Raw genomic sequence first — 22,098 nt, forward strand, 5'->3', positions numbered from 1 at the left:
TATGATACATGAGAATATGATATGGAAATGTGTGAAATGAATATGGACATGTTAACAGGTGATTAGTGGAACCCGCCAAATGCTAATAAAATAAGGGAGGCTCTGTTTGGGTCTCCACAGAAATAAGATATAAAAAAAAAAGAAAAAAAAATTTCTACACATAGAATACATGTTTTAAATGACATCAAAAGTTTACAATAGATATGATAAAACAAGATAGGGTGCTCCGGCACCGAATGTGGCACTTCTTGCTCGGCTATACGGTAGACGGGTAAGGGGCGTCACAGGCCAGCTGTCAGACACGAGGCCTGTTGTCAGGCTTGTAAAGCCAGAAATAAGGTTAGGCACAATGGCCAATGGGTAGGCATATAGCCTGTAGAATAATCATATCAGACATATATTATTAGTTCATGATTTGCTCTGTAAGCAGTACTGCTATATGTGGTCCCTAATTGGTATACCAATCAATCCAACTATATACATATAAGCCTAGGTATACTTTGGGCAAATTAGTACTATTAATCACTTATAGTTTTATTATTTCATGCTATGTACTATTAAGGGTTCATAACATATTTTTATTTCACTTCATGTACTACCTATACTTTATACCATTTCCATGTTATTATAATGGAAACATAGGTCTCAAGCACTTATTCGTATAACTTATGTATTTTTCACTCTCATTATTTTATGTCATGCACTATACATATTTATAGTATTATTATTTCATATATGATGGAAACATAATTTCCAAGTGTATTTTCCTATGACTTATGTGTTTAGCAAACCATTTAGGTAAATTTACATTTTATGTATCAACTAATTTCATATCACCTTGTAGTGGGAAAGTAGGTCTCACATGCCTATTTTATGTAATTTAGCATGTAGAGACTTATTAGGGATAAGTTCTTACTAAAAACAATTTAATTCAAGAACCTTTCTTTAGGTTCAGTTTCACTGTTTTGACTTTACATATCACGTTGAGTAATTACACATTATTGCCTATTTTTTTGAAATGTACATATCACTTTATTGTGGGAAAATAGGTCCCACATACCCTTTTATGTGGTTTAGTGTTAATGGCTTATTAGGGTCAAATTCCTACCATAAGATAATTTATCTCATGTACCTTTCTTTGGTTTCAGTTTTTGTGTCTTACTTTTACCTATCCATATGATCAGTTTGTAGCCACTGTTTGGCCACACTTCCTTCATGAAAGTTGTTCCTCTATGTCTTATCTTTATTTTCCATTTTTAATCATATCAATTTGATTTTTAGAACTCAAGTTATGGTCGGATAACCATAACTGACTCATTCCCAGATTCTGGTTCCTTAACTAGGCAGCTTTTTCACTTAAATTTTACCTAATTAATGGAATAGGTTGTAGTCACTTTTAGGCATGGTGATCTCCATAAAAATTGTTTCCCTATTTCTTATGATCATTGAGAAATTTGTATAACAATTTTTCAAGTTTTGTAGAATTATTTATGGCCAATTAACTGATCTGGGTTCATGTACCCTATGCCAACAGGGGCTCAGTTCAGGATAGTGACTGCAGATCACTTTTTGAGATTCTTAAATTCATAATTTGAGGATGGTTCCTCAAACAAAGTTGTAGCCCTATTTCTTAGGTTTCTGGAAAGATATGGCTCATCTTAATTGGATATTTTTAGTGGGAGTTATGACTAAAAGACTGTTCTGGGGTCAAGTGAAGTTTGGTCAGATTGCAGGTTTTGATGCAGTGACTTATTCTAAATATTTGATATAGTTCTCTTATTTTCTGGGTTTTGGTCAAAACACCAATTTTGTAGGTCTGTGTCTTGTGGACATTTTGCCACTGGTATCATTGCATTTGAGTTCTTGTAGACCAAGTTATAATCATTTTGCGAAAACTAGTCGGGTGAGGTTAGGTCCAGCAGTTTTTGGGTAACCTAATTCTAGGCAGTTTTGTGACCCAACTTGAGCCAGCAATTTGGTTTAGTTTTTTGGGTTTAGTGGTCTTCATGAAAATTGTAGCCCTATATCTAAGCTTTCCAATGGTATCAAATTCAGGTCATTTAGACCAGTGTAGAGGGAGTTATGACCAAATGAACATGTACTGTTCATTTGGTCATTTTCTGGGTTTGGTGCAGGGTAATCCGGATTTGGGCAGTATTTAAGTCAAGTTTTGGATCGAATTTGGGCATGGTTTCTTCATGGAACATAGGCTATTTTGGGTCTAGTTTCACCTCTATTTGGCCTCATACCAATTGGAGTCATATATTTTCAGTTATGGTTCAAAACTCATGCTGGACTCATTGAGTCCCAAAACCTGCAGAAAACAAGCACTCTCAATTTCAATTTCCTCTATCTTCCTTACTTCAATTGGCATGCATAGCACTTCTATAAGCAAAAATCTCAACTCAACCAAGTTAATTTCAAGCATTTACATAAAGTCCCCACATCATATACATAAACCCTAATTTCAATCACCCTGTAACACCCTAGGCAAATCCCACATCGACAAAACACGGGAGAGATGCTGGGTTCATAAGATGGAGGTTCCTAACCCCTATTGACGCGTTTTAAAACCGTGACGGCTTCAGCCCAGAGCGGACAATATCACTAGTGGGCCGGGCCATTACATTTGTGGTATCAGAGCCGCTCCGCGTGCAACCTTGAACGATGGTGGGGCAAACCTCAGCGAGGACGCTGAGTCCCATAAGGGGGGTGGATTGTAACACCCTTGGCAAATCCCACATCGACAAAACACGGGAGAGATGCTGGGTTTATAAGTTGATGGTTCGTAACTCCTAGAGACGCGTTTTAAAACCGTGAGGGCTTCGGCCCAGAGCGGACAATATCACTAGTGGGCCGGGCCATTACATTTGTGGTATCAGAGCCGCTCCGCGTGCAACCTTGAACGATGGTGGGGCAAACCTCAGCGAGGACGCTGAGTCCCATAAGGGGGGTGGATTGTAACACCCTAGGCAAATCCCACATCGGCAAAACACGGGAGAGAAATTTATACAAACTCAACTCTTTTACACTTCTTATCATATCAACTATTCAAACATCCTTATGGAACCATTTTTCATCATTTAAAAACAGCAAACCTCACAAGATTCATGGTTGCCAAAATTAGGGTTCTTCAATTCCTTTTTATTTGTTTTCATTTTCATGGAATACTCACTCATCTCATCATTCTTACAAGATTTAAAGAAGAGAGGGAGTGGTATTTTGGCACTTACCTTGTGACCCAACTTGCAAACTTTAATTTATCTTCCCAACTTGCAAACTTTAATTTATCTTCTTCAAATGGGTATCTAAAGCTTCCTTATGGAGTGGGGAGAATTATTTGTGAAAAGAGCTATGGGTTTTGGTGGGTAAATGAAGAGGAAATCAAGCTTTAAGCTTGATAACAATGGTGGGGAGGGAGAGACCAAGGGAGACGGAAAGTAGAGAGAGATAAGAGGAAGAAGAAGATGGTTGGTGGAGTTTTGTCTCTTGTGGGTATTTATATATATACATTTATGTGTACTTAAATTTTTTTTTTAAAATTTTATAAGCCTTTTCTTTTCTTTTCTCATTTTCCAATTCATTTCATAAATTTTTAATTTATGTTAATTATTTTATTCTCTCAATTTTTAATTTGACATTTAGGTCAAAATTCACCTCTGGGGGGTGAAATGACCAAAATGCCCTTCAGGGTGCATATCAGGTTATTTTTATTATTTTTGTATCAATTAATACATTCTACAAATTTTATTTTATTTTCTCTAACTTTTCTTTAACATCTTTAATGTCATTTTTACGTAAATAAACCTTAAAATTGGGGTCCCAAAATTATTTCCTATATTTATTAAATTTTTCTTTACATTTATTTCATTAATTTAGGTCTCTTCATTATAGTTTAAGCGTAGTTTTAGACATTCTAACTGTCCGAACAGACATTAGTCGCTGGAACAGTAGAATGTACGGACTACCCATGGTGTGAGCGTTACAGATGTGATATAGTCTAATAAACTTATACTAAAGTAAGTCAGCTAGCATGCCATGTAAGCAGATATCTACTTTCCGTAAATTAATTTCAAAATTTATATGAAATTGTTATAAAATTTGAAATCTAAGCCTATTGTGTCAAAAAGAAAGTTTTAGATTTGATAGCCAAAATACACAAAGCTTAGCTTATTTTTTATAATTAGGTTAATTATAAAAATAAAAAATTGGTAAAACATACTGTATTAATTTTTTTTAATTATATTAGCTTAAGTTTTATATGGATAACGATATCATCATTGCATTATTTAAAACATTCATTTTTTACCATTATATTGAATGTGTAAAATACTTTCTTTTAATTGAAAATAAATCTCATTGAAATTTTTTAAAATAAATTAAGTCAGCTAGCATGCCACGTAAAACATATATATACTTCTTGTAAATTAATTTCAAAATTTTGATGAAATTGTTATAAAATTTTGAAATCTAAGCCTATTGTGTCAAAAAAGAAAGTTTTAGATTTGATCACCAAAATACACAAAGTTTAGCTTATTTTATAATTAGGCCAATTATAAAAATAAAAAATTGGTAGAACTTATTGTATTAATTTTTTTTAATTAGATTAAGTTTTATATGGAAAAGGATATCATCATTACATTATTTAAAACATTTATTTTTTTACCATTATATTGAATATGCAAAATACATTCTTTTAATTGAAAATATATCTCACTCGAATTTTTGGAAATAAATACAATGCTTTGCTTACGTAAGATAATATGTGTATATAATTTTAATCGTTAATAAATTAGTCGTTAAAATTTAATCGTTAAAATTATATACACGTATTATCTTACGTAAGCAAAGCATTGTATTTATTTCCAAAAATTCGAGTGAGATATATTTTCAATTAAAAGAATGTATTTTGCATATTCAATATAATGGTAAAAAAATAAATGTTTTAAATAATGCAATGATGATATCCTTTTCCATAAAAAACTTAATCTAATTAAAAAAAATTAATACAATAAGTTCTACCAATTTTTTATTTTTATAATTGGCCTAATTATAAAATAAGCTAAACTTTGTGCATTTTGGTGATCAAATCTAAAACTTTCTTTTTTGACACAATAGGCTTAGATTTCAAAATTTTGTAACAATTTCATCTAAATTTTGAAATTAATTTACAAGAAGTGTATATCTGTTTTACGTGGCATGCTAGCTGACTTAATTTATTTTAAAAAATTTCAATGAGATTTATTTTCAATTGAAAGAAAGTATTTTACATATTCAATATAATGGTAAAAAATGAATGTTTTAAATAATGCAATGATGATATCGTTATCCATATAAAACTTAAGCTAACATAATTAAAAAAAATTAATACAATAAGTTTTACCAATTTTTTATTTTTATAATTAACCTAATTATAAAAAATAAGCTAAACATTGTATATTTTGGCTATCAAATCTAAAACTTTCTTTTTTGACACAATAGGCTTAGATTTCAAATTTTATAACAATTTCATATAAATTTTGAAATTAATTTACGGAAAGTATATATCTGCTTATGTGGCATGCTAGCTAACTTACTTTAGTATAAGTTTATTGGACTATATCACATCTGAAACGCCCTCACCATAGGTAGTCCGTATATTCTACTATTCCAGCGACTAATGTCTATTCAGATAGTCAGAATATCTAAAACTACACTTAAACTATAGTGAAGAGACCTAAATTAATGAAATAAATATAAATAAAATTTTAATAAATATAGAAAATAATTTTGGGACTCAAATTTAAGGTTTATTTAGGTAAAAATGATATTAAAGATGTTAAAGAAAAGTTAGAGAAAATAAAATAAAATTTATAAAATTTATTAATTGATACAAAAATAATAAAAATAACCCGATATGCACCCCGAAGGGCATTTTGGTCATTTCACCCCCCAGAGGTGAATTTTGACCTAAATTTCAAATTAAAAATTGAGAGAATAAAATAATTAACATAAATTAAAAATTTATGAAATGAATTGGAAAATGAGAAAAGAAAAGAAAAGAAAAGAAAAGGCTTATGAAATTTAAAAAAAAAAAGAATTAAGTACACATAAATGTATATATATAAATTCCCACAAGAGACCAAACCCCACCAACCATCTTCTTCTTCCTCTTCTCTCTCTTTCCTTGCCGTCTCCCTTGGTCTCTCCCTCCCCACCATTGTTATCAAGCTTAAAGCTTGATTTCCTCTTCATTTACCCATCAAAACCCATAGCTCTCTTCACAAATAATTCTCTCCACTCCATAAGGAAGCTTAAGATACCCATTTGAAGAAGAGAAATTGAAGTTTGCAAGTTGGGTCACAAGGTAAGTGCAAAAATACCACTCCCTCTCTTCTTTAAATCTTGTAAGAATGATGAGATGAGTGAGTATTCCATGAAAATGAAAACAAATAAAAAGGAATTGAAGAACCCTAATTTTGGCAGCCATGAATCTTGTGAGGTTTCATATTTTTAAATGATGAAAAATGGTTCCATAACGATGTTTGAATAGTTGATATGATAAGAAGTGTAAAAGAGTTGAGTTTGTGTAAATTGGGTGATTGGAATTAGGGTTTATGTATATGATGTGGGGACTTTATGTAAATGCTTGAAATTGACTTGGTTGAGTTGAGATTGTTGCTTATAGAAGTGCTATACATGCCAATTGAATTAAGGAAGATGGAGGAAATTGAAATTGGGAGTGCTTGTTTTCTGCAGGTTTTGGGAATATGTGACTCCAATTGGTATGAGGCCAATTGGAGGTGAAACTAGACCCAAAATAGCCCATTTTCCATGAAGAAACCATGCCCAAATTTTGTCCAAAACTTGACCTAAATACTGCCCAAATCCGGATTACCCTGCACCAAACCCAGAAAATGACCAAATGAACAGGTCATAACTCCCTCTACATTGGTCCAAATGACTTGAATTTGATACCATTGGAAAGCTTAGATATAGGGCTACAATTTTTATGAAGACCACTAAACTCAGAAATGCCAAAAACCAAACCAAATTGCTGGCCTAACTTGGGTCACAAAACTGCCCAGAATTAGGTTACCCAGAAACTGCTGAACCTAACCTCACCAGACCAGTTTTGGCAAATTGATCATAACTTGGTCTACAAGAACTCAAATATAATGAAACCAGTGGCAAAATGTCCACAAGACACAGACCTACAAAATTGGTGTTTTGACCAAAACCCAGAAAATAAGAGAACTAGGTCAAAAAGTTAGAATAACTCACTGCATCAAAACCTGCAATCTGACCAAACTTTGCTTGACCTCAGAATAGTATTTTAGTCATAACTCCCACTAGAAAATCCAATTGAGATGCACCATACCTTTCCAGAAACCTAAGAAATAGGGCTACAACTTTGCTTTAGGAACTGTCCTCAAATTATGAATTTAAGAATCTTAAAAAGTGACTTGCAATCACTGTCTTGAGCTGAGCCCTTATTAGCACAGGGTACATGAACCCAGGTCAGTTAATTGGCCATAAATAATTCCACAAAACTTGAAAAATTATAATACAAATTTCTCAATGATCGTAAGAAATAGGATAACAATTTTTATGAAGATCACCATGCATAAAAGTGACTGCAACTTTTTCCATTAATTAGGTAAAATTTAAGTCCAAAAGCTACCTAGTTAAGGAACCAGAATCTGGGAATGAGTCAGTTATAGTTATCCGACCATAACTTGAGTTCTAAAAATCATATTGATATGATTCAAAATGGAAAATAAAGATAAGACATAGAGGAACAACTTTCATGAAGGAAGTGTGGCCAAACAGTGGCTACAAACTGATCATATGGATAGGTAAAAGTATGACACAAAAACTGAAACCAAAGAAAGGTCCATGAGATAAATTATCTTATTGTAGGAATTTAACCCTAACAAGCCATTAAACACTAAACCACATGAAAGGGTATGTGGGATCTATTTTCCCATCATAAAGTGATATGTACATTTCAAAAAAAATAAGTAATAATGAGTAATTGCTCAATGTGATATGTAAAGTCAAAACAGTGAAACTGAACCTAAAGAAAGGTTCTTGAATTAAATTGTTTTTAGTAAGAACTTATCCCTAATAAGTCTCTACATGCTAAATTACATGAAATAGGTATGTGGGACCTACTTTCCCACTACAAGGTGACATGAAATTAGTTGATACATAAAATGTAAATTTACCTAAATGGTTTGCTAAACACATAAGTCATAGGAAAATACACTTGGAAACTATGTTTCCATCATATATGAAATAACAATACTATAAATATGTATAGTACATGACATAAAATAATGAGAGTGATAAATACATAAGTTATACGAATAAGTGCTTGGGACCTATGTTTCCATTATAATAACATGGAAATGGTATAAAGCATAGGTAGTACACGAAGTGAAATAAAAATATGTTGTGAACCCTTAATAGTACATAGCATGAAATAATAAAACTATAAGTGCTTAATATGTGTATAGTTGGATCGATTGGTATACCAATTAGAGACCACAGATAGCAGTACTGCTTATAGAGCAAATCATGAACCGACAATATATGTCTGATATGATTGTTCTACAGGCTATATGCCTACCCATTGGCCATTGTGCCTAACCTTATTTTTGGCTTTACAAGCCTGACAGCAGGCCTCGTGTCTGACAGCTGGCCTTGTGCCTGACAGATGTATACATGGTAGACATATGGCTGTCTAACCTGTATACTCCCGTGTATCTAGCATTATTGTTTGTTATAGGTTACTTAGGCACAAATATACAGATATGACATGAAATACACCGATATGACATAAACTACACTGATACGATTCCAAAGACTCTAATATGAGTCTAAAAAGCCAGAGAATAAAATTAATACCCACAAAAGATACTGATAATTAATTTATTTCTAAAGTACAGAAAAGTTATAAATGACTTAGACTGTATAAGAAATGAACAGAAAATATACTGTTAAATTTAACCGTTCCCAAAGTGTAGGAAATTTATAAATGTCTTAGAATTGATGATAAATTCACTGATATGAGTTTAAGGAGACTGAAAATAAAATATATGCATAGATAAGATCCTGATAAATATATTGATTCCAAAGTGTTATAAAATATGCCATTGACCTAGAATTATGAAATTACACATATTATCGTCATTTTAAATTATTTAGTTATTCTGCTTTAAGATTATGCACCACTAAGCAAATTGCTTATCGCGTTGGATTTTCCATCGCGTAGGTACTGGAGAGAGATCGCCACGGCAGATGTCGCCACGATGAGTGTTACGCCGCGATTGACCAGATCGCATACGATCGAGTCACCTCACCAGTCTTTTTTATTTTAGTAGGGCCCATGTATAGACTAGTATTTTGGTTCATTGTGTATAATCATGATGTAATTACTAGTTTGTGATGTAAATAAAAATTGTAATTACATATTTTGGATTGTAAATAAAGTTATGAATTTCTGCATATGAATTTCTAGATGAATGAATGAACTTGAAATTGTATGAGCAGAAATGACATGATATGACATGTAGAGATATGAAATTGTTATTAACAGGTAACTAGTGGAACCCGCCAGATGCCAATTAAATAGAGGAGGCTCTGTCCGGGTATCCACAGAAATAAATTGTTATAAAAAAAAATTCCACATATGAAATACTTGTTTTTAAATGATATTAAAAATTTACAATGAATATGATAAGACAAGATAGGGTGCTCCGGCACCGAATGTGGCACTCCTCACTCGGCTACACTGTAGACGGGTGAGGGGCGTCACAATAGAAAGCTGACACATTCAATTTATAGCTAATTTTTATAATATAGGAAAAATAAAATAAAATTCTTATATTGGTTTGGTGTATATACTAATGATGTGATCTATGGTAACAATATTTAGCTTGATCTTCTAATAAAAATTGGCTTGGGAAGCATCAAATAAAGATCCACTTGGCCCTGATGCTATAACGATGATTAAAATTGTTGAGGTGTCCTAGAATATTGTTCTTCTTAATAGAGAATATTGTTCTTCTTTGCAAGAATTTTTTTTTTTTAGGTGTATCCTACATCTATCAAACTAATCACTCATAATCTTCAGAACTAACCTGAAAATTTCAGAAGACAAGTAATGAGATTTGATGTCCCTCCAACTCAAACCTAGCTAGAATTTTACCATCTCAGGACCTTAGTGTTAAACATCCAACTAACTCCTTATTGGCTCGTATATAATTTCATTAACCAGCAAAATTACTAAAATTGCTAATTATCCAATCTGACCGCATATGTATGGTGTGGTCATATAATATCTTATTTAGAGTTTGTTGTGTTTTCACTTTCATATGTAAGAAAAATATGCATTGTACAATTTTAAAAGATATCCAGTAAATAGCTAAGCTAACCACTGCAACAGAACATATATATATATATATATATGGCGCATTCTAAATATTGGCGTAAGCAATCTAATCAGCTATATTTCAAGGATTTTGAGCACATATAGGCCTAAAGTGAAAATTAAAATTTGATTAACAGGAGAGAAATAAAAAGAAAGTACTCATTAAAAAAGAAAATGGATTAAAAAACAAGGAAACATAATTAATTTGGTTGTTGTGGGAATCTTTTAATAGGATCAAAGAAGCATCGTCAATAACCTTACTGAAATTTAATTAATTTTTTGAGATCCTTTGTGCACTAAACATGCCCATTTGTTAATCTATTTCATTTAAAAAAAAAACTCTGGTGTTGATGATTTTGGATTGACATGTTCTACTTTGTTGGGGTGTGGAATTACTCATCTTAGATGATTTTTTTTTTTCATTTATGACTATTTCCTATAGATTTTATATATATTAAATAATAAAATTTATATACTTTAACATTTAAATGCATCTGCCGTAAAATATTAATATTGCTTTAAAGTAATTTAGTTATTCAACTAAAAAAAATTAATTACTTTTCTTTAAAAAAAATTATAACTATTTAAAAGATAAATAATTGTCTAACTTAATTTAATTCATAACATAATTTTTTTTAATATTAAAGAAAGGAATTTTTATACATATTATAATAACAGTGACATGGACCCATTCTTTTTTTTTTTTACAAACTTTCTTTTTTTAAGATTATTTATTACCTTTTTTTCCATTCTTTTTTAATTATATATATTTAAATTATTTTTATTTTAATTTCAATTACTTCTTAACTATTATTATTATTATTATTATTATTATTATTATTATTATTATTATTATATTGAAACAATTTTAGTTTGTAATAAAGTATAAGTTCACTATTGTAATAATAGTGTTGTGATTATTTTACTTTGTTGCATCTCCTTATTTTTTTATTTCATAATTTTTATTTTATTATTAAAAATGTTTAGTGACTAAATTATAATTAATAAATTTTGTAAGCACCATGAAGATTAATTAATATAAAATTCGATTACCTTGGAAAATTTTACCCATGAAATTTGAAAGGCAATGAAGGGGTAAATTTTCCAGGGTTATTGAATTTTATATTAATTAATTTTCATTGTGCGCACAAAATCTTCATTTATTAGTTATAATTTGGTAATTAAACATTTTTAATTTTGTTTAATTAATTACAATATTATATCTAATTTTGAAAAAAAATATCATATATATATATATATATATATATATATATATATATATATGAAAATTAGCTTTAAATTTAATGTATTAGTGAGTTTCTTGCCAAAATAGATAAAAATATAAAACTAATTTTAAATTGAATTAATATCTTATTATATTTCTGTTAGAATTTATTGTTAAATAAGGTAAAAATGTTTTATTAGTGACTAAACTATGACAATAATCTTATATTGCTGGCTATCAGATCTTGAATAATAATAATAAAAAAATCTTAAAAGCATATTAGATGAAAATAACATTAAAAAAAGGAAAAATAAGGACACAGATTAATTTATTGCTAGCAAGAATGAAAAGAGACTACAGTTATATTTACTTAGACCAGATTACCTGCGGCAGCAAAGACTTGACCCTAACAAAAAAAAAAACAATAACTATTAGTACTATCCATAACTCTTGACACTAAACAAGTACCAACTAAGTGATTTGTGATTTGCATGCATGGTTAATTAATATAATAAGTTTTATAATTTTTTACATCATTATCATTAGTTAATCAAAGATAAAGATAAAAAAAAAAATCATAGTTCGAAATTTTTTTAAGTAATGTAGCAATTAGAGGGTCTTACAAATTTATAATATTGTCATTCCACGCCAATAAAGGTACACTCTTTTTTCATATTAATTTTAAAATTTAAATAAATTTTTTGAAGATTTCATAATTTAGACTATATATTATGCCAAAAATATTTAAATTAAATTGTCAAAATATATAAAGATTTAGATTATTTTTATAATTAGGCCTTTAAAATTTTATTAACTTTTTTAAAATTATTCAATAATAGAATGAAAACGTTAGCACAATATAGTCTAACTTATAAAATTTTTTTAAAACGTTATAAAATTATAAAGGTCTAATAATAAAAATAATCTAAATCCTTACATATTTTGGTGATTTAATCTAAATTTTTTGGCACAATATAGTTTAGATTCTGAAATTTATAAAAAATTTATTTAAATTTTAAAATTAACATGAAGAGAGAAAGAGCATCTTTATTGACATGACATGGCAATATTATAAATCCATAAGACCCACATGTTACATCACTTAAAAGAATTTCTAACCATGATTTTTTTCATCTTTATATTTGATTAACTAAAATAATATTGTGTAATTACTTATAAAAAATTAATTTAAATCCTAAATAATAAACACAAATTAACAATAATTTAGGGCTAACACCATAAAGAAAATGTAAAAAAAAAAAAAAATCATAACTTTAGAAAAACAAATACCTGTTTTGGAGTGAGGAAAAGGAAGAGATAAATGGTAGTGGGAGAAAAAAAAGGGTTATTCCCTCTTGTCTTGTTGGAAGAAAAAAAAAAATTAAATGACTAGTTCCCTTGTTTTGTAAGAAGGGAAAGGGGAAGGGAAAAAATTATAAGGATTTATATGGAGTCATTTTATTTTCCACCAAAAAAAAAAAACAATGTTAATTTTTTCCCTTTAATAGTTATTTTTTAATATATATATATATATATATATATATATATATATATATATATATATATATATATTGCATTTAAATATTGGTATAAGAAATCAAACCAGCTATATGTCCAAAATCTCAAGCACATGTGGATCTAAAGTGGAAATTAAAATTTAATCAATGGGAGAGAAATAAAAAGAAAGTACTCATTAAAAAAATTGATTAAAAAATCAAGGAAACATAATTAATTTGGTTATTATTAGAAATTGTATAATACCAATTATCAGTAGGAGAAATAAGCACCATCTAGTGTTGATGATTTTACTTTGTTGGGGTGTGGAATTACTCATTTTGGATGGATATATTTTTTCATTTATGGCTATTTCATAAAGATTTTATTGATATTAAATAATCAAATTTATATACTTTATGTTAAATGTATCTGTCACAAAATATTAATATTGATTCAAAGTAATTTAGTGATTTAACTAAATAAAATTAACTATTTTTTTTAAAAAAAAAATTAACTACTTAAAAAAAAATAATTACCTAACTTATTGATTCATAATAATATTAGAGAACAGAATTGTTATCCATTATTATATATTACTAAAGCAGGGGACACATTACTGTTCCTAAGGATAGTAAAAGTACCACCTTACCCTTTTTTATGCTTTTTCAATTCCCTATTGGAGACTGTGCTTAATTAATATTCCTATTGCGTTGGTTTCGTCGTTTGTTTTTTAATAATCTAACAACAATATTATTCCATACATTCAATTTCTTTATTTTTTAAACTTTTTAAGTTAAACGTTTTTAAGTAAAATAGAATGAATGCTTGAATTACTTCAAATTTTTTATTTAGATGTTTTATTATATTAATTGAATTTCGAAATTTTTATTTATTTGTTTTAATTTTTAAACTACTTAAGTATTAATTTAAATTATTTTTTATTATTTTATTTTCTTATTGCTGTTGTTTAATTTTTTTTAATTATTTAACTATTTAATTATTAAATTTAACTTTTTTTATTATTATCTTTATTGAACTAAATTTTGTGATAACGGGTGCCAAGAATAGTAAGCAAACACTCTCTTAAAAAGGCTAGATGCAGAGTGTGTGTGTATATATATATATATATATATATATATATTATTTTTAAATTATTATTTACTATTATTTTTATTAAAAATAATTTCAAAAATAACTTAATTCTAATAAAGTATAATTTACTATTTTAATCACAATATTATAATCAATTTATCCTACTATGATTCTTTATTTTTTTTTGTTTTTATTTTTTTATAATTTTTTATTTTATCACTTGAAATAAATATAATTTTTACATGATATATCTTTAAATCTTTTGATATATTATCCCACCTTTTTAATTTTTTATTTGAGTATTTAATTTATAATTGAATTTTCAAATTTTTTTTATTTTAATTTTTAAATCACTTAAATGTTTATATACAAATTCAAATTATTTTTTTACTATTTTTTATTATCGTTTTATTTTTTTTAACAATTTAATTATTAAATTTTTGTTAATTATTATTATTATCTTTATTAAATCAATTTTAAAGATAACTTCATTTGATGTTAAATTAAATTTTACTTTATAAATCAATATTATATTATATAATGAAATATCATATTTTTCTCATTACAAAAAAATATAATAACAATAAATTGTTGATCTATTTTAGTAGTATTTCTAATGCTTTTCTTTTTATTTTTACTATAAGCACTACTTTAAAATAGTGAGATTTTGAGTCACACTATAATTATTTTTTTATAATTTTGTAATTATTATTATCTAAAAAGTATTAAAAATAATATTTATAGACATTTTCATAATATCTATTTAAAATTGTTTGTGTATGAGTAATTTTGATTTGTAAGTAATAATTTAAATTACTTTTCTCTTAAGTTTTTATGTGATTTATAATATATTTAATTTTTTTAATAATTTAAAAATATTTTAACAATGTGAATATATATAATTTTTGTATACTAAATGTATTGTGTTTAATGTGTTTAATCAAACTAAGAATCTTTCAAAGTTTTCCTTTTAAATTATAAGGAATTTAAAAATTTTATTTTATCTCTCTCTCTATATATATAAAAGGTTGAATTTTTTTTCCTCTTTTGATATTTTGATTATAATTAGGTGACATTTTCAAATAATTTATATGTATAAAATTGAATGTGTTTTTGTCAATTATCATTGGAGAAATCTTATTTTCATGCTATTTATTAAAGAAAAAGTTATTTATATTAATCATAATTTCATTAATTAAGGATACATTGAGAAAATTAATATTTTACTTTGATTTTGATTTTGAAATTAAAAAATATATACTTCAAATAAGATAAATTATAGAATATTATCAATGCATCAGCAACACACATGATACTCATAAAAAGTTAATTTTTCTTTAAATATAGAAATGAGTCTAATATATTTTTTAAAAATATATATTACTTTTAATAAATATTAAATAATAAAATATTATTATGAGTGATATTGAATTTCTTCTTGCTCATTCTTAAGTATTTTAACGTAAAATACTATGTAATTATATAAAAAAAATATAAAAACATTGATACACAATAATATTACAAAATAAGATTATGATAAATATAGAAAAATAAAAATATTAATAAACAATTTAGAATTAAACTTAGTATATAAAAAAATGATAGCATTATTTATTTTAATTATGTTCAAAAAATTAAGATCAAATTAAAATAATAGTTTTAATTTAAAAATTCAAATAAAGAATTTCATTTAAATTAAAATATAATATTTAATTTTAAATAATTATAAATAAAATAAAATTATTGATGTTATATATATATATATATATATATATATATATATATATATATATATATATATATATATATATATATATGCGTTTCATGTGCACAATAAAGATTTGAGCTTCATGATATTATAATTATATATTTTTTCATTAACAAATTTCATAAATTATCTAATGAAATTATACCTCTTTTTTAATTAACATGATTTGCTATGTAATTTGTCAGATTTAGCCAAGTTTTAAAGTTTTTAAAATCTCTATATAATATTTCCCAATAAGTTGAACATTTGAACTAACTTTTAATCTCTTAAAAGTTAATCAATAAGAAATAAAATGGATATGGATATAAGATTAATTACTTATAATAAAATAAAAATTGACATTAAATAAATTAATTGTTTATATTTAAGAAATATTTATAATTCTTATTTAATTTATTGACCATCTTTTAAATAATAAAAAGAGTATTATATTGAAATATATATAACTATTTTTAATTTTTGTTAAGTATACAATGTTTGCTATTAAAATAATATATTAAAAATGAATTTATTTACTAACATTATTTGCACATAAAAAAAATTTTTAGAAAAAATATTATAAAATTTAAAATAATAATGTTAAAAAAATTTAAATTTTTATATTCATATAATTTTATATTTATAAAATTAACACAAATTTATATTTAATGTTATAAAAAGGTATTGTGTCCGTTTGTGAGTTGTCACGGATAATCATGCTTGTATATACTAACATTGCGTTTGGATCGGAGGAAGGAAAATAATGAGAGAAAAATAAAAAAGATAATAATGAAGAGAGGAAAATATATTTTCTCTCTTGTATTTGAATAGAGGAAGAAAAATATCAGAGGGAAAGTTATTTTATGAATAGTAAAATTATAATTTTATCCCTAAGTTAAAAAATAAAAACTTATAAAATATAAGAATATATTTGTAATTTTCTATATTTTTCTCCCACTTTCTCTTTATTTTGGAGAGAAAGTAGAAGTGGACAAAAAAATTTTATTTTCCTATCAAATTTTCCTCCCATCTTTATTTTCTATCAATTCAAACACAAAATAATGAATAATAAAATTATTTTCCTCTCAAATTTTCTTTCTTCATCTTCAACAATATTAATTTTTTTCTTTCAAAAGCATACGCACACATAGGAATAAAAGACTTACTATACCAACCCTCGTACCCAGATAATTGCTGATTGAGCAGAGTCTTGGCAATGCTTATGAACCCATGCACGCATACATCCATAATCGATGTGGGAATCCGAAGGCTCAGCCTCACTGAGCAACCCCAATGGGCACACCCACTAACTCACGGACCTCAACCACTAGGCCACATTGGGAACTCTCCTCACCCCTCAGGTTTTAGCTTTTTCTTTCAAAGACACGCACACACAAGAACATAAAACTTACTGTACCAACAATCACACTCGGGCAATTAATGACTGAGCAAAGCCTTGACAATGCTTATGAACCCATGCACATACACATTCACAACCGATGTGAGAGCCCGAAAGCTCCAACGGTATTAATTACACTTTCTAGATGTTTTGCCATACAATATTAATTACCGTCCGGAGAACCTTCACCCTCCCTTAGGCATAACTTGCAGAATCTCTTACCCACATTTTAGTCGTATATACTTAAATAAAAAATAAAAAGGTGGGATAATATATCAAAAGATTTAAAGATATATCATGTAAAAATTATTTTTATTTCTAGTGATAAAATAAAAAAATTATAAAAAAATAAAAACAAAAAAAATAAAGAATCATAGTAGGATAAATTGATTATAATATTGTGATTAAAATAGTGAATTATACTTTATTAGAATTAAGTTATTTTAAAATTATTTTTAATAAAAATAATAATAAATAACAATGTAAAAGTAATATATATATATATATATATATATATATATATATGAAGATTTTTTCAAAATTATATATAATATCGTAATTAATTAAACAAAATTAAAAATGTTTAATTACCAAATTATAATTAATAAATGAAAATTTTGTGGGCATAATGAAAATTAATTAATATAAAATTCAATAACAGTGGAAAATTTACCCCTTCATTGCCTTTCAAATTTCATGGGTAAAATTTTCCATGGTAATCGAATTTTATATTAATTAATCTTCATGGTGCTTACAAAATTTATTAATTATAATTCGGTCACTAAACATTTTTACTAATAAAATAAAAATTATGAAATAAAAAATAAAAAATAAGGAGATGCAACAAAGTAAAATAATTACAACACTATTATTACAATAGTGAACTTATATTTTATTGCAAACTAAAATTGTTTCAAAATTTTTATAATAATAATAATAATAATAATAATAATAATAATAATAATAATAGTTAAGAAGTAATTGAAAATAAAATAAAAATTAAAATAAAAAATAATTTAAATATATATAAATAAAAAATAATGGAAAAAAAAGGTAATAAATTATCTTAGAAAAAGAAAGTTTGTAAAAAAAATAAAAAGAATAGGGGTCCATGTCACTGTTACTGAACAGTGACTTGGGATTTCCTTTTTGCACATATAATATATATAAAAATTCCTTTCTTTAATATTAAAAAAAAATATGTTATGAATTAAATTAAGTTAGACAATTATTTCTTTTAAGTAGTTAATAATTTTTCTTAAAGAAAAGTAATTAATTTTATTTTGTTGAATAACTAAATTACTTTAAAGCAATATTTATATTTTGCAACAGATACATTTAAATGTTAAATTATATAAGTTTTATTGTTTAATATATATAAAATCTATAGGAAATAGCCATAAATGAAAAAAAAAAAGAAAATATTCATCTAAGATGAGTAATTCCACACCCCAACAAAGTAGGACATGTCAATCCAAAATCATCAACAGCGGAATTTTTTTTTTAAAATGAAACTAGATTAACAAATGGGCATGTTTAGTGCACAAAGGATCTCATACTGAAAAGAAAAAATTAATTAAATTTCAGTAAAGTTATTGACGATGCTTCTTTGCACCTATTGATTACCACAACAACCAAATTAATTATATTTCCTTGTTTTTTAATCCATTTTCTTTTTTAATGAGTAATTTCTTTATATTTCTCTCCTCTTAATCAAATTTTAATTTTCTCTTTAGGCTCATATGTGCTCGAAATCCTGTACATATAGCTGATTTGATTGCTTACACCAATATTTAGAATGCGCCATATGCATATATGTTCTTTTGCGGTGGTTAACTTAGCTACTTACTGGATATCTTTTAAAATTGTACAATGCATATTTTCCTTTCATATTAAAGTGACAACACAACAAACTCTAAATAAGATATTATATGACCATACCATACATATGTGGTCAGATTGGATAATTAGCAATTTTAGTAATTTTGCTGATTAATGAAATCATATATGTGCCAATAAGGTGTTAGTTGGATGGTTAACACTGAGACCCGGAGATGGTAAAATTTTAGCTAGGTTTGATTTTGAGGGACATCAAATCTCGTTACTTGTCTTTTGGGATTTTTCAAATTATTTCTGGAGATTAGGAGTTATTAGTTTGATGGATAGAGGATACACTTAAAAAGAAAAAAGAAAAATTCTTGCAAAGAAGAATGATATTCTCTACTAATCTTCCACCTCATAGAACACCTCAACAATTTTAGTCATCGTTATAGCATCAGGGCCGAGTGGATCATTATTTGTTGCTTCCTAAGCCAATTTTCATTAGAAGATCAAGCTAAAAATTGTTAACATGGATCACATCATTAGTATACACACCAAACCAATATAAGAATCTTATTTTATTTTTACTATATTATAAAAATTAGCTATAAATTGAATGTGTCAGTTTTTTTATTGAGTTTCTCATCGAAATAAGTAAAATTATAAAATTAATTTTAATTTGAATGAATATCTTATCAGATTTTTATAGAAAGTTATTGTCGAAATTAGGTAAAAATGATTTATTAGTGACTAAATTACACCAATCATCTTATATTATTGGTGACCAAATCTTGAATAATTAGAGAATCATAAAAGCAAATTAGATAGAAATTAACACTGAGAAATGGAAAAGAAAAAGGTACACGGATTAATTCATTACCAACATGAATGAAAAAGATATTACAATTACATTTATTCAAACCAGACCACCTGCTATAGTAGAGACTTGACCCTAATAAAAAGACAATAAGTATTAGTACCTTGCATGACTGTGACTCTTAACAACAACACCAATTGATTCGTCTATGGTATGTATGCAAGGTTAATTAAACTAATAACCTCAACTTCACTTCATCAATGGATGCTGTTGCTACTGCAGCTGCTACAGATGTCATCAATATCACCTTCAAAAGAGTCCTCATGTGCACTCACGCTATCATTTTCTTCTCCATCACTTTGTGTTAAATCAATCACTTTTGAGGCACCTGCCGAACTATCCTTTTCCTCTCCATCACTTTGTGTTAAATCAATCACTATAGGAGGAGCTTGAATCTGCTGCTGCTCAGGCAAAGTTGGTAGAGCACTCTTTATAAGCGAGACTTGAGGTGGTGGCACTTCTGCTACTGTTGATTGGGGAGGAGGTGGTGGAGGTGCACACAGACAGGTGGCCTCGCCGTTTGGTGGCAGGACACTTGGAAAAATACTTTTTGTCGGACGATCAAAAGACCCCCTTTTGTTGTTTTCTAGTTCGATGCCAAATATGACACGGTTACATTTGTCACACAGAATTTGGGTAGATTCTACGGAGTTTCCACAGCTTGAGTTCTGACTAGAGCCAGACATGATGATGGAGAAAAAATGAAAAGTTTGCAAACAAAAATTGGACTTGCAAAAAGAAAAAATAATTTCTAAATGGCTTATGAAGGATGAGGGATCAAGGAGAGTCCGTTTTATAGGGATTTTCTTTGTCATCCATAGATCATGAGACCCTTAAAAGGCATATTACCATTTGTGGTTGCATAGCATAGTGTTTGGTTTTCTTATGGCCCAAGGATTATATGCTACTTCACGATTGTATAATCTCGATCGTCCAAGTGTGAATTTCATATAACTTTTACTTTTATCAACGGCTAAAATTATATACACGTATTATCTTACGTAAGCAAAACGTTGTATTTATTTTCAAAAATCTATGTGAGATATATTTTCAATTAAAAGAAAGTATTTTGCATATTCAAGATAATGGTAAAAAAATGAATGTTATAGAAAATGTAATGAGATCCTTTTCCATATAAAACTTAATCTAATTAAAAAAAATTAATACAATAAGTTTTACCAATTTTTATTTTTATAATTGGCCTAATTATAAAATAAGCTAAACTTTGTGTATTTTGGTGATAAATCTAAAACTTTCTTTTTTTGACACAATAGGCTTAGATTACAAAATTTTATAACAATTTCATCTAAATTTTGAAATTAATTTACAAAAAGTATATATCTGTTTTACGTGGCATGCTAGCTGACTTAATTTATTTTAAAAAATCTTAGAGAGATATATTTTCTATTAAAAGAAAGTATTTTACATAGTCAATATAATGGTAAAAAATAAATGTTTTAAATAATGCAATGATGATATCGCTTTCCATATAAAACTTAAGCTAATTAAAAAAAAAATTAATACAATAAGATTTACCAATTTTTTATTTTTATAATTGATCTAATTATAAAAAATAAGGTAAACTTTGTGTATTTTGGCGATCAAATCTAAAACTTTCTTTTTGGACACAATAGGCTTAGATTTCAAATTTTATAACAATTTCATAAAAATTTTGAAGTTAATTTATGGGAAGTATATAGCATGCTAGCTGACTTACTTTAGTATAAGTTTATTGGACTATATCAAATCAATTGAAATTAAAACAAAAATTATAATTTCTTCTTAATAAAATTGTAATTATCTAAGAAAAAAATAATCTAACTTTGAAGATTATTGTGAGCAGATTATTGTGAGAGTTCTCTTGAGATTAATTGTGTTTATGGATAGTATAACTTTGAACTTGTAATGGATAATTTATTTTTATTGATAGTGAAAGATGGCATATCCGTGGATGTAGCCCTGTGTGGGGTGAGTGAATTACGCAAGTAAATATTGATATTTTATCTATTTGCTTTGTTTTTTT

The sequence above is a fragment of the Hevea brasiliensis genome, chromosome 4, assembly GCF_030052815.1.
Source record: "Hevea brasiliensis isolate MT/VB/25A 57/8 chromosome 4, ASM3005281v1, whole genome shotgun sequence".
Lineage (NCBI taxonomy): Eukaryota > Viridiplantae > Streptophyta > Magnoliopsida > Malpighiales > Euphorbiaceae > Hevea > Hevea brasiliensis.